This window comes from Hemicordylus capensis, chromosome 1 (assembly GCF_027244095.1).
Source record: "Hemicordylus capensis ecotype Gifberg chromosome 1, rHemCap1.1.pri, whole genome shotgun sequence".
Classification (NCBI taxonomy): Eukaryota; Metazoa; Chordata; class Lepidosauria; order Squamata; family Cordylidae; genus Hemicordylus; species Hemicordylus capensis.
In genome coordinates this window covers 277925184-277934895 of record NC_069657.1, presented here as the reverse complement: position 1 = coordinate 277934895, position 9712 = coordinate 277925184, and positions in this window count along the sequence as shown.

The following is a 9712-nucleotide window of genomic DNA, read 5'->3' as shown; positions in this document are numbered from 1 at the left end:
ACTTTTAAAGTACAGTCATTCACACAAACACATGCTCAAGACATTGGTGCACCTGTGCAGCATTATGTTTGAATCAGGCTAATGTGAATCGGGTTTGTGTTGTTTCCATATGCGCAGCTAGCACCAACACTCTACTTAAGTCAGTTACTCCGGAGCTCACCATTAACATGGGTATTTAAGAGAACATCTTCTTCGCTATGAGACCCACCGCCTGTTAAGATCATCTGGAGAGGTTCGTCTGCGGCTGCTGCCAACTCGTTTGACGCCTACTCAGGAACAGGCCTTCTCCTTTGCTGCCCCTGGACTTTGGAATGCACTCCCTGTTGAAATAAGAGTCTCCCCATCCGTAGAAACTTTTAAAAAGGCACTGAAGACACATTTACTCACCCAGGCTTTTAATTAGATTTATGGTAATTGTTTTGCTTTTATTCTGATGTAAACTGCCCTGAGCCATTTTTGGAAGGCCGGTATATAAATCAAATCAAATCAAATCAAATCAAATCAAATCAAATCAAATCAAATCAAATCAATAAATAAATAAATAAATAAATAAATATCATGATATAGTCATGCTACTGGATTTGCATTAATTATTTGATTTATTCTTACTTTATATTGGCCAATGTCCTCACTAATGGTGCATGAGTGCTTCTAACAAAAGGACCCCACTGAGCCATCCCTCCCACCCTGGTTTCCAAGGCACAGATGTTGTTACAAAAAAGATGATTTTCTTCACCCTCTTCTTGCTTCTGGAAGTACAGGTGGCCTTCATTATTCATGGGGATTCCATTCTCGCCTATAGATATGAATATGGAAACCACAAATAATGAAACCTTTGTGGTTTCAATGGGAATTGGAGGGTTAGGTTCCTAATCAAAAGGGGGGGGCAAAGAAGCAAGGGGGTAGGAGAAATAAGAGAAGAAAAGGACAGTACTTTATTCTCCAGCAATGTGCCCCCAAATTCCCAAAACAGCTGAATATTTGCCAAAAAAATTTTTTTAAGAACCACAAAAATGAATATCTGCTGGAAAACAGTGGCCAGAAATGATATCAGATGTCATTTCCATCCACTCAAAACCACAGATAGGCAGATTCCACCTATTTTTCTACCCATGGATAATGAAACTGGGTCCCTAAGACCCAATCGCAAATATGTGAAACCATGGATACAGAGTCCGCAGATAATGAGATTGGAAACATGTCCTTGAGGGTTGCACAGCTGTCAGGGACATGTTTCCATGAGTTAAAGAGTCCTTTGATCCATGGCAAATCCCAGAGGAAGGAGAGGGTGGGGAAATGTCAGCTTTTGCAAAAGAGTATCTGCATTTTGGAAGTTGCAAGTCTAGCACTCTGTGTATGCTGATGTCAGAAGCACATACACATACCACTCTTCATAGAGAACTATTGCATTTCAGCAAAGGCAGCCCACACATACTGACCTTTTTGCTGGATGGGGAATTATGTGTTGAAATATGCCCTGCATGTGCAGTTCTTATGGATTACTCACCACACTGAGGTCTGTACATGCAGTCCTAAGTGTTGCAAGACTGAATCCAAGTTCCCTTTCACGCTCCAAGCAAGGACCTGGTGCGGTCATATTTGACTGCATTGGTCAGGCATGCAAAAGTCCAGGCACTCAGTAAGCACATTGGGCTTGACAATTGACATCTGGGTTGCTGCATATAACAGAAAAGAAAGCAAGTTTCTTATTGTGCACCTAGAAAATCTCACTGGCTCCTAGATTTTGCAAAACCATTTGCACCTCTGGCACTGATGATAAGATTAGCAGGCAGGTGTGTACACACTGCACATTTCATTTCACATATCTCAGGCTCAGATTTCAGGTTTCTTTTTGAATGTTTTCATATTAACAAACCTTCCTTGTGCATAAAAACTCCCTTTGCAGAGCAGGCAGGTTTTCCATTCCACATTCTGAAAAGTACTTCAAAAGGACATCATCATGACCTGGGAGAGATGACCTGCTGTTCTCTTTTGCTTTTTAAGATGGCTGTGGTTCCACTGGCACAGAGACAGAGGATAGTATTTTTCGGAGAGTCAGTCATACATGGAGCCATTGTTGCCTGCAGTGTGTACGTTCATCTTTTTCTGGCCCACTGCTTTCTAGTCAAACAGGCTTTTCAGGTTTTTGCAGTAGGGGTGTGCAATTCTGATTTTTGGTGTTTCGATTCGGATCCGAACCGAAACACCCTATGATAGCAAATGAGATTTTCAATGAGACACCATGAATCCACTCTAATTTGCTATCATAGAATCCACATTCAGAATACCTCAGAAACAACAGAACCCTGTACCCCATGGGTTAGCAACCCATGGGGGTGGTTGGCACCCTATGTGCACTACACCACCACTCGCTCTGGGCCACCCCAGCACCCCCCAAGTGCACTGATGGGGCTGCTGAAAGCTCCATTATACCTTATGAGGAAAAACCTTAAAGACGCGTAAACTTCAACAATTAACCAAAAATCAGCCCTCTGCCCAAATCCTTTGAAAATTTTCAGGTAGCTTCCTTGCCCCTACCCGGCACTACCACCAACCCCACACCGCTCTAGGCCACCCCTTTCCCCCTGACGTGAAGCGATACACCCTCCATTATACCTAATGGGGGAAAACCTTAAAAATGCGTAAACTTCAACAACTCACCAAAAATCAGCCCTCTGCCCAATCACTCTGCAATTGGGGTGGTAGCCTCCACCCATTAGGCACTACCACCCCACCCCACTCTTTTGGCCCAGATCCCACGTTATGCCCCCAATCTGCCCCAAAGACACGAAAACTTCAAAAATTCACCAAAAATCAGCCCTTTGGCCAATCCCTCTGCAATTTGGGTGGTAGCCTCCACCCATTAGGCACTACCACCCCACCCCACTATTTTGCCCCTGGGACCCAAAATTCGAGCAGACATCACATCAGACCTTTTTGCATTGAAGTCAATGGGAGGCAAAAAGGTGGGAAATTCAAATAGACGTCATTGCTCAAAATTGAGGTGGGGGAAGAAGGCCACAAAATGGAGGTCCGAAACATTTGAAATTTTTTGGGGTTCTTCAGGGGTGATTCAGTTCAGATCCGAATCACCCGGAATTGACTGTTTCGGGTACAGATCGTTCTGTACCCGAAACGTTTCGCGCATCCCTATTTTGCAGTGCTTCAAAAAACCTGCAAAACCTGTTTGATGAGACATAATGGCGGAATACAAATAATGGCTCACTTACAGAGTGATGCTCTGCAGAACACAGGTCCACACAAGCATTGCCTCCTCCCCAGGCAATCTTCTGAGCTTCCTGAAAAGCCCTTGCTGGGAGGTCAAAGGACCCTCAAGTAATTCCACAGCCTGCAACACTGGCAACTGCAAGGGGAGAGGAGAAAGCCTAGAAGCCAGTGGGAGCAGGTGTTTCTTCCACTCCCCTTCAGCCAACTGGGGTGCAGAGCACAGTGCTGCCAAGTTCATCCACCCCCAGCAAGAGCTTTTCAGGTACCTCAAGTGACTGTCTGTGTTCTGCAGAGAATCAATGTAGCCCTCTTCAGATGTGAAAACTGAGGATGCTATATGCAAGTACAGCATCCCTGAGAATGCCCTCTGAAGCTCTATTCCTGTGCTGATGCTGTCAAAAGACTTGCCTCCACACTTTTCACAGTTACAACATTTTCTACAGAGACACACACTGTACCTGTGCTCAGATTTTGCCTGTGAGTGGAACACTGGGGTACTCAGCATTCTGATGACAGGGAAAATCTGACAAGAAGTGCAGTGGCTTACATTCTTTGAGTGGAGTGTGTGCTATAGGGATGTGCATTGAACCAGTTTCGTGCACTCCCAGGAGGGTGGGGGGTTCTTTAAGGGGTGGGGGAGGCACTGCCTATCTGCCAGTCCCTGCCCCACCACTTTTCCCCCACCGGCTCTCTCGCAAAAAGTGGGTGTGCAGGGCTGCAGCATGCTAACCAGGGCTGCAAGGAGGCATGCTACAACCCTGTTCCCCCATTTTTTGTGAGAGCACCAACAGGGGGAAAGCGGCAGGGCGGGGATGGCAGGTAGGCAGCGCCTCCCTTGCTCCTTAAAGAAACCCCCTGCCCTCTGAACCGGCTCCAACACCGATTGATGAGACTGGTTTGGCACTCCTAGAATGGAGCACAAAATGGTTCAGTGCACATCCCTAGCATGCTACTCCAAAGCCCGTGCTAGTGAGCGCGGAGAGGCTCTGTGGCCATTAAAAACTGCATCAGTGCTATAGTGATGATTTTTCCATCATTCCCAATGGCAAAATTGTTGCTACAGCAGTGATGCAATTTTTAGTGGCCATGAAGCCTCTCAGTGCCTGCTAGCTGTGTGGATGGGCTTTGGAGCAACACAGAATCAGTGCACACACCCTGCTCTTGGCTCAGCTGGGCACTGTGCAGAACGTAAGCCAGTGTTTGCCTCTGAAGAAAATGCTATAACCACAAACAGTGGGGAGGCAGGTTTCTGCGAGCATCAGCACAGGAGCAGGGCTTCAGTACACTCCCAGGGACACTGTATTAAGGTACAGCATCTGAAGAGGGCTTTAGTATGTGAGCCAAGGAGTGTACACACACTACGGACACTTGCCTTCCCCAAAGTCCTGAATAAATCTTGAGCCAACATACTGCCGCAGGTTTCAGGAAGCGTGAGAAAACTTGGAGAGTGGAGACATTTTAAATCTCCAAAGAACATTTCAAAATTATCTTTGGCACTGCTAGTTTAAACCAATTACAGTGCTTGTGAGACCGATACCAGATTAGCCTGCTAGACCAGTTCTATCAGTCTTTGTCATGGACTCCTGTGCATCAGACAAACCGTGCTGCTTACCAAATGGCTGTGCTGCTGTTTGTAACCATGAATGCCTTATTGTGTGCTCATAAGCTCTGCTCCAGCTGTTTTGTTTGTATGATTTGCTTGGTGGTAGGCCAAACATTTGCTAAATGTTCAAAGTGCCTCATATATTTTATGTATCTATAACAGTGTAGCTCAGCTTTCTTACAATGGCAGAGATGGTTAGGGGAGTATTTATGCTCGATATCAGTGGAGTATGTTTTAAGGAATATGTTTCTATGAAGATCCTGGGCCTACTACAGTTGCCACAGAAATTTCACCTAAAGCAAAATTCTGAGCACGGGATTACTCTTACTCTTCAGGTAAGACATCTGAGAGATTTGGAGCGAAGTCAAAAGAGGTTTGAGAAGAGTAGTGCAATTTCTCAGAGGGATTCCACACACATCTAACTGATCGCAGATTCTGATAAAGTAAGATGTAATCAGATGGGAGAGGTGGTGTCAACTTCAGGTAAAGCAGTGGAGAAGGATAAAAGCTGCACAATCTCAAGGAAGCGCAAAGGGTTTTCATAAAATTAGCAACATTTCTCAGCCTGATTCTGTGTATCCCCAATTTTATTTTTATCCAGAAATCCAGCCTATTTTTGCTCTTTTATTTCCTTTTAATTCATATTCAGTTTTCTCAGAGAGCTACACCAACCGTGCTACTCTATGCAACACATCTGGGGTAATTGGATTAATAAGAGAAGCTACTATTAATTTATTCGCAGACAAAAACATCTTTCCTTTAAAAGGCCTCTAAATATTCGGCTCTAATTGGATAGCTAAATGACAATAAAGATTATGTGTAGTTTCCAATAATGGAAATGCCAAATATAGAAAGAATAAGCAGGAGCATTACTGTTTTGTGAGTGCTTTGATATTAGAACCTCTCACTGACTTTGGTGGGAATTCCAAATGTGTAATAAAATCAGAGGCTAACATACTGTGCAAGAGTATGGCAGCCTAGAACGGCTGCATTTGTGCAAGTTGCACACTGCATCACACAAGAGTAAGACCACTGGAAATAACAGCTTTACTCTTGTGTAATGCAATTTGAGCAATTTTTTTTAGTTGCACAACTCATGCAACTTATGAAAATTGTGCAAATGCAGTGTTAGTAGATTGATGTACTCTTGCTCAGTATATCAGCCAGTAAGCATGAGCTAATCAGGTGAGGTGAGTTTCCCTTATCCAAAAGCCTTCTCAGTACTAATGCTTTTTCTCTGCAGGATATTTTTAAAAACATACACAAGACCACTAGAACTGGTAAAACTATATAAACCATAGGTTTACAATCGTGAGCACAAATGTACAAGGAGACAGTGGGCAAGATCCAGACTAAGTCTCGTGGGAATTAATGAGATTAAATTTAACAATGGCTAAGTTGTGTCACTGATTTCAGTGGTTATGAATCATGATTAACTAGTCTGGAAGTTGCCCAGTAACTGGAACTGTCCAGATATTACCTGGGCATGTGAGTACACATATATTAATATATGTGAAAATATTTGTCGTATTCATATTTGTACACATATATGAAACTGCCAAGTTTCAGCTCTCCTCAAGAATTGCAAGAATAATCTTGCTCTTCTTCACCTGATCACTTACATCTCAGTGGCATATGTAGCCATGAATTTCAGGGTTCCTATTATAGAACCATGAACATATTATGTTGCCTTGTACTGAATCAGACCATTGGTCCATATCACCTTATATTATCTATGCCAACTGCCTGCAGCTGTCTCAAATTTGAGAAAGGGGTCTTTTCTAGGGTTGGAACTGAAATTTCTCCAAAGTGGAATTTAAAGAAGAATTTCCTCTCAAGAGAAAACATTGGGAAATTTTCTCAGAGGGTTTCTCCATATCCCTTTCCTACTGAGAGATGCCAAGGATTAAACATGGGACTTTCTGTTTCACAAGCATGTGCTTTACCACTACAATCTCTCACCACCATGTAACCACCTTCTTGTGTCTATTTAAACATGACTATTTCAATTAGTAATCACACATGAACTTTCCATTCCATTTGCATTCCACCCTCCACATAACAATCAAAGCATGAGGAAATTCAAAGTTAGTGTGAAGAACAAACAGATCAATGCATCCACTGAGGTTGTAATCATATAAATATACGCTATTAGCTATTTCTGGCATGGTTCATTGGGGAAGACAAAAGTTATCTCTACACTATGACAAATGTGTTAAGGAGTGCATAATGCTGTTTTTCCTGAAGAGAGTCATGTTTAGTCATGTTGAAAAATCCCAGCGCTGTTCTTGGCTCTGCTTCCTGAAAAGCAAGTTGCTATACGTTTTAGCTTGGGAGCACTCCTGGATCTGGGTCTCTTTCCAGCTGACCAGGAAGAGACTATCAGCTTTGGCTGAATTACTCATTTTCTGGAAATGAAGGATCTAAACACTGTCGTGTATTCCCTGGTGACCTCTTGATTTGACTTCTGCAATGTGCTTGCCAATCCCTAAAGGTAGCTTGGAAACTTCAGTCAGCCTCAGAATATGGAAGCCAGATTCATTTGTAGCATTAATTGGGAAGCATATAATGCCAATGTCATATGTCATAATGCCCTGCTAACTGGGCAAAGAGGCACCTTTAAATGTGGTGATTCTCTTTATTGAGCAGGGGGAGAGTAACTGGCTCTATCCACCCCCCAGAACAGTATCTCCAGTGACTGTTGCTGGTGTCTATCTTATGTTTATTTTTAGATTGTGAGCCCTTTGGGCACAGGGAGCCATCTTATTTATTTATTATTTCTCTGTGTAAACCGCCTAGAGCCATTTTTGGAAGGGCAGTATAGAATGTGAATTATTATTATTATTATTATTATTATTAGTAGTAGTAGTAGTAGTAGTAGTAGCAGTAATAAAACAACTTGAAGAGCACCTCAGCACCATAGGGGCCACAGAAATCACCATCAGCCAATTACAAAAAGCAACATTACTGGGAACAGCCTATATTCTGCAATGATATCTATAATAACAACAGCAACAACATTGATAATAAAATTCAGTCATCCCAGGTCCTTGGGAAGGAATCGATGTCTGGATAAAACAAACCAGTCAATAACACCTGTCGGACTGTGTAAACAACAACAACAACATGATTTCCACTGGGTTACCAGTTTGCTTCCAGGCTAAATTCAAGGTGCTTACCTTTAAAGTCTGGGCTCAGGACACAAGAGGGAATGCCTTTCTCCAGAAGCACCTTCCAGTTCTTTGGAATCTAGAGAGGAAAACTCTTGGCAATCTCATAATCTGTGAGGCTGATGGTTCAAGCTGAATAATCTTTTTTTATGTTGGGCTTGAAGCTTTGGAATCAGTTACTAAGGTTGTGCACACGACCTTAGCTGTGGGGCTGGGGAGGGCTGGGAGGAAGGTAGGAGATTACTTGCCTTCCTCCTCACATCAGCAGCTCCCTCAGAGTCCATCGTGCCACATGCCCACATGAGGCACAGTGACGGAGTCTTGAGGTGCGATTGGGAGGAGAAAGTCCTCCTGCATCCCAGAGTGAACCAGGGGAGCAGCAGAGTGGTTGCTCTCAGTAGTGCAGTCGCTCCTCTCCACTTCATCTCCCCAGGTCACTGCCTAAATGGTGGTGTGCCAGTGGGAAGCCCAGCTACCCGGAGTGATCGCACACACAATTGTCTGCAAAGGTAGGATGAAGCATCGGTTCACTCTACCTTCATAAAGAGGTAGGTAGAAAAGTCAGGCTGCTCAGAACTGGCTCCAGATGACACAAGCTGCCTGGGTTACCCCAGGCAGCTTACGTTGTGTGGACAGCCTTATTAAGTTAAGTTTTTGACGGATGGATATAGGAAGCTGCCTTCTGCTCAAAGCCAAGGTTTTGGAAGGAGGCCTTTCCTGGAGATAAAGTAAAAGTGTGCCATCAAGTCGATTTCGACTCCTGGCGCCCACAGAGCCCTGTGGTTTTCTTTGGTAGAATACAGGAGGGGTTTACCATTGCCTCCTCCCATGCAGTATGAAATGATGCCTTTCAGCAGCTTCCTATATCGCTGCTGCCCGATATAGTACCAGTGGGGTTTCAACCAGCAACCTTCTGCTTGTTAGTCAAGTCGTTTCCCTGCTGTGCCACTTAAGGTGACAGGGATTGAACCTTGGACCTTCTGCATGTAAGGCATGTGCTCTACCACTGAGTTGTGGCTCCCTCCACAGATATGTGAGCTACACCCTTTTAAATGCTCTGCCAAGACCTTTATTTTCAGACAGGCTTTTTATAACTAGCTATCATCTTTGTTGCCACTTCCTTGTTTTAATCTGTTCCTGTTGTAATATTTTATTGCTATTGCTATGATTTTATTGGAATTTTTATTTCTTACTGTAACCTGCTTTGAGAACATGTGTCAAAAAGCAGGCTTGAAACTGCCAAGTACATTAAATTAATTGAGCAAACAGATGCATCCTGGGAAAGGGAAAAGAGGACCCTCCTCTTGAAATGTAAAGTTCAAGAATTATTCTTTGATAAGGGAGAATCAGGGATGTTATTTAAGAGGTAAGAGGTCATATCCCCTCCCCTGTGATTCAGACCACATGTGATGATTTCTTTGCAGCACCTTATCTCTAGCCACCTCACTGATTCTACACACTAAGGGCAGGTTCTCATGATCATTTTGATGTCTGCTTACCAGCAAATCACAGATCACTGAGCCCCTTGCACTCCCACAGAGCAAGTCATGAGAATGTGAAAGTTTTCACCAAACCCCAGTTGGCACCACGATCAACCAACATTTAACCTGGATTGTTCATCTGGATTGTTCATCTGAACTCTGTTGGTCAATCTTGGTTCAATATCAGTTGGTTGCAGTGCCAATGCAGGGTCAGCAAAAAATTCCAGGTT